The sequence below is a fragment of the Amblyomma maculatum genome, chromosome 6 (genome assembly GCF_055883805.1).
Source record: "Amblyomma maculatum isolate TAMU_Amacu chromosome 6, ASM5588380v1, whole genome shotgun sequence".
NCBI classification, from domain to species: domain Eukaryota; kingdom Metazoa; phylum Arthropoda; class Arachnida; order Ixodida; family Ixodidae; genus Amblyomma; species Amblyomma maculatum.
The window spans coordinates 158,420,480-158,425,978 of NC_139349.1; positions in this window are offsets into that span (position 1 = coordinate 158,420,480).

Below are 5,499 nucleotides of genomic sequence, written 5' to 3' on the forward strand. Positions count from 1 at the left end.
ATAATTAAACACAAAGTAGAAGAAAAACAACGTTCTACGTCGTTCTACGTCCGCCGCTATGGCTGAGGGTGGCGCGGGTGAACACTCTCAAGGTTCGTATACAGACAGCATAAATACCCAAGCAAGTAGCAGGGGGGACAGCGGCCGATGTAGTTCAGTTGGAAGAGCACTGGACGCGATATTCGGAGGTCGTGGGTTCGGTTCCCACCATCGGCACGTTGTTTTTTCTTCTACTTTGTGTTTAATTATCTTTCCCCTAAACAGATTACATTGCTAATTTCTGTGATTATCTAAGCAAACATTAAAAAACATAAAAAGTACCATCCCCAACGCTTTCCTTGGCCTCGCCGAGTGTTGGTTTCTTTCCTTCATGTATAATAACGAGCACCCTCATTTGCAATTAATTGATCTGCTTGTAGCTTACGGGGGTCTCGGTTCTGGCAGTCTTGAAGCCATAGGTAGCGTAAGAGGGTTCTAGCACAGCTTTCGCCCTCGCTCTTGATCACGTTCTACGTGACGCTGGCGGTAACAAAGGACTTTCTACGTCCGCCGCTATGGCTGAGGGTGGCGCGGGTGAACACTCTCAAGGTTCGTAAACAGACAACATAAATACCCAAGCAAGTAGCAAGGGGGACAGCGGCCGATGTAGCTCAGTTGGAAGAGCACCGGACGCGATATTCGGAGGTCGTGGGTTCGGTTCCCACCATCGGCACGTTGTTTTTTCTTCTACTTTGTGTTTAATTATCTTTCCCCTAAGCAGAATACATTACTCATTTCTGTGATTGTTCAAGTAAAAATTAAAAAAAAAGACAAAACGTAATCCTCAATGCTTTCCTTGGCCTCGCCGACTGTTGGCTTCTTTCCTTCATGTATTATAACGAGCACCCTCATTTCCAATTAATTGATCTGCTTGTAGCTTCCGGGGGTCTCGGTTCTGGCAGTCTTGAAGCCATAGGTAGTGTAAGAGGGTTCTAGCACAGCTTTCGCCCTCGCTCTTGATCACGTTCTACGTGACGCTGGCGGTAACAAAAGACGTTCTACGTCCGCCGCTATGGCTGAGGGTGGCGCGGTTGAACACTCTCAAGGTTCGTATACAGACAACATAAATACCCAAGCAAGTAGCAGGGGGGACAGCGGCCGATGTAGCTCAGTTGGAAGAGCACCGGACGCGATATTCGGAGGTCGTGGGTTCGGTTCCCATCATCGGCACGTTGTTTTTTCTTCTACATTGTGTTTAATTATCTTTCCCCTAAACAGATTACATCACTAATTTCTGTTATTATCTAAGCAAACATTAAAAAAAAAACATAAAAAGTACCATCCCCAACGCTTTCCTTGACCTCGCCGACTGTTGGCTTCTTTCCTTCATGTATTATAACGAGCACCCTCATTTCCAATTGATTGACCTGCTTGTAGCTTACGGGGGTCTCGGTTCTGGCAGTCTTGAAGCCATAGGTAGTGTAAGAGGGTTCTAGCACAGCTTTCGCCCTCGCTCTTGATCACGTTCTACGTGACGCTGGCGGTAACAAAAGACGTTCTACGTCCGCCGCTATGGCTGCGGGTGGCGCGGTTGAACACTCTCAAGGTTCGTATACAGACAACATAAATACCCAAGCAAGTAGCAGGGGGGACAGCGGCCGATGTAGCTCAGTTGGAAGAGCACCGGACGCGATATTCGGAGGTCGTGGATTCGGTTCCCACCATCGGCACGTTGTTTTTTCTTCTACTTCGTGTTTAACTATCTTTCCCCTAAACAGATTACATTACTAATTTCTATGATTATCTAAGCAAACATTAAAAAAAAAACATAAAAAGTACCATCCCCAACGCTTTCCTTGGCCTCGCCGACTGTTGGCTTGTTTCCTTCATATATATATATATATATATATATATATATATATATATATATATAAAGGCATTAGGAAGCAATGGCTGTCAAGAATTCTTCAATTGGTAGCGAGCGGACGTGTCCAGGCAGCGAATTCCAGAGTTCAATGGTAAGAGGAAAGAAGCTATGTTTAAATGTTTCAGTGCGGGAAAAGGAAGGGATGAGATTTAGGCTAAGGGAACTTCTAGTTATGGAAGGCTTGCTAATGTTCAAATAATTATTTAGTGAGGAAGGCGCTAAGAGTGAGCCAGTATGTGCAAAAACTTCAAACATTCTATTTGACGGCGAGATGATAGGGCTGTGAGACCTAAATTTGTATTATGGGAGAAAGAAGGGGAAAAATGGCGGCCGTAGTTGTGAAAGATGAAGCGAACTGATTTCTTTTGAACGTATTCTAATTTTTTGATATCGGATTTCTTATAAGGGTTCCATACGATACAGGCATAATGAAGAATGGGGCGGATAGGTGTTTTATATGTGAGCAGTTTGGTATCCTTTGGGGCTGTATGCTGTGTACGATAGGGGTATCCGAGACGTTTAAAAGCTTTGTTACGTATGATGTCAATGTGCTTAGACCATGAGATGTCATGAGAGAAATGAAGGCCGAGGTATATATATTCGGTGACTTGTTCTAAATCCTGACCGTGAAAACTGTAGGTGAACTGTGAAGGAGATGGGCGTCTATAAAAGGACATGGAAACAGTTTTAGAGAAATTAATATTCATTTGCCATTCCTTGCACCATTTACAAAAATTAGAAAATGAGTCGTTAAGTATTTCGTGGTCAAGTGGTGTATTATTCTCGTGATATAAGACGCAGACATCAGCGTAAAGACGAATTTTTACAGATACACAACATGGCAGGTCGGTAATATATAATAAGAAAAGAAGCGGGCCTAAAACGGAACCTTGCGGAACGCCGGATGAAAACTAATAGGAGTGGAAATAGATGAATTAAAGTATACAGACTGCAAACGCTGATTTAAGAAACTGGATATCCAACCAACCAGGGAAGGGTTTTTTAGAACAGAGTTAAGTTTGTGTAGGAGTTTAGGGTATGGGACAGTGTCGAAAGCTTTGAATAAATCAACAAAAATGCTGTCGACCTGTCTAGCTAGATCTAATGACTGAGAAATGTCGTGCGCAAATTCAATTAGTTGGGTAGTGGTGCTCAGGCCTTGACGGAAACCATGCTGGTAAATGTTTAGGATGTTGTTGGTTTCAAGACATTCAATGATATGTTTGAAAATAACATGTTCGAGTAACTTGCATGAATGGGTTGTTAAGGAGATAGGTCTGTAGTTCTGCAGTAGTTGAGTACTACCGGATTTGAACAATGGAATGACCTTGGCAAGCTTCCAGGAGTGGGGAACAGTGCTGGCGGATAATGATTTACGGAAGATTGTGGTAAGATATCGGCTTGTCCAAAGTGAGTAGCGCACAAGGAAGGAGTTAGGTATGTCATCTGTGCCACAGCTCTTTTTAGCATCTAATTGGAGGATCATATTGAGAACACCTGTACCAGAGACGGCGACGTCTCCGATGGGAGGGTAAGAGTCACAGCTAAAAGAAGGAACGATAGAGTTATCCAGAGTGAATACAGAATGAAAATAGGAATTGAAAGCAGAATCAATTGTCAGTGAATCTGTAACAGGAACGTCGTTAACTATAAAACTGTTGCAAGTACTGTTACTGGGTAGTATCGATTTCCAGAATTTGCGAGGGTTCGTTTTCATTAATTTTGGCAATGTAACGGAATAGTAAAAATCCTTGGCAGACTTTAACCTGACGCGTAGGTCCTCCTTGGCATCATTGAACTCTGCAATTTTGACAGGATTTCTTTTCGACTTACGCAATCTTGCAACACGACGCGATAAATGCAGTAGGTTTCTTGTTATCCATGGCAAATCTCTATTTTTCTTTTTGTTTTCAGCGGAACAAAGTGATTAATACATGTTTTACCAATATGTTCAAAAAACCCCACAACAGCATCAACATCACTGGTCAGAGATAATTCTTCCAACATTTCAAAGTATTCACTTAATGTGTCAATTATAGCAACATCATTGGCCTGGTTGAAGTCACGAAAACTGCTGTACTCGAACCAAGTTCTGGGAACAGTGCAGCTAATTGAGAATAATACAGCCTTATGGTCCGATATGCCGTCAGTAACAGAGCACTGGAAACCATGATGATGTAGTTAGTCAAATTCCTGTAAAGTGGCTTTCGCCATTTCCGCTCTTAAGCAGATTTAAGCGCAGTCTAGTATACTTATCGAAACTGCAAATAAGGCTCTGCAGTTGTAAGTAAACATGCTTCTTTTACCCATTCGCTTCTGTTGTGCGACCATCTGCATGCGCTGTTTTTATCCCGAAAAGCGACCCAATACCCGGTCCGCATTTCAATTTTTTGCATGCCTGCACACTGTTTCCATAGAATAACGCAGTGTGACATCATCAAGATCGTCATCACCAGCCGGACTGTACCAACGCCAGAGCGGAGGTCTCCTTATATTACCCCAGTTAACCCGGTTTTGTACTTGATGCTTTCACATAATCTCGGCGAACGTCTTAATATGATCCACCCACCTAACTTTCAGCCGGTTCCCACTAGGCTTTCCTTCTCTTGGAATCCGATTTGTTACCCTTAGCGACCCCCGGTTATCATCTGCCCTACATGCCCTGCCCATGCTCATTTCGTCTTCATTTCCGCTAGAATATCATTAACCTCAAGCTTTTCTCTGACCAACTAAGCAACTTTTATTTCTTAACAATAGACATATCATCTTCCGTTCTATAGCTCTCTGCGTTGTCCTCAACTTGAGTGGAGCCTCCACGTTTCAGCTCCATAGGTGAGTGCAAGTAAGATGCAACTGGTATATACTTTCATGTTGTGCGATACCGGTAAGGTACTAGTCATAATCTGCGAGTACTTGGCAAGTGTACCCCACATCAGCGAATCACAGATTACTGAGGTATTCTCCACGAACTCTTGCACCTAACTAATCCCATTCCAAGTCTCTGAATACTTCCTTTAAGCACGTTGTCAATAATACTGGGATGAGCATGCCTCCTTGTCTAACACGGTTTGCACAGGAATTACATTGCTTTCTTTGCGCAGAACTATGGTTATGCAGCTGCCATTGACATCTTGCTGTACTTCGGCATATGGCTATTCTACACCTTGACTTCGCAATACCTGTCTGACTGCCGAGGTTTCGACTGAGTTAAATGCTTGTTCGTAATCAATTCATTCTATGTCTAGGGACTTGCTATATTCAGAACATTTTTCGGTCGCATGGTTGATAGTATGGAAATAATAGTAGACTACCTTTTTCGAATCTCTGTCATGCTGACAGCGTGATACGCTGATCGGCAAAAAAAAAAAAGAGAACCAGAAAAAGGATATTCTAAAACTGGATCCGACAGACCAGGAGAAGGCGTGAAAAGTAATGTAGGACCCCTGCCGCTCCCCTAAAAGTGAGGAGACACGTGCATGCTACCACATGAGTGGAAGTCGGTTCGAGAAGGCGACAAAATTGTTTCCTCCTGAACCGATAACCCCAGGGCTGGTCATTTCCTTCCTTGTTGATACGGAGGCCCACCTACGGAG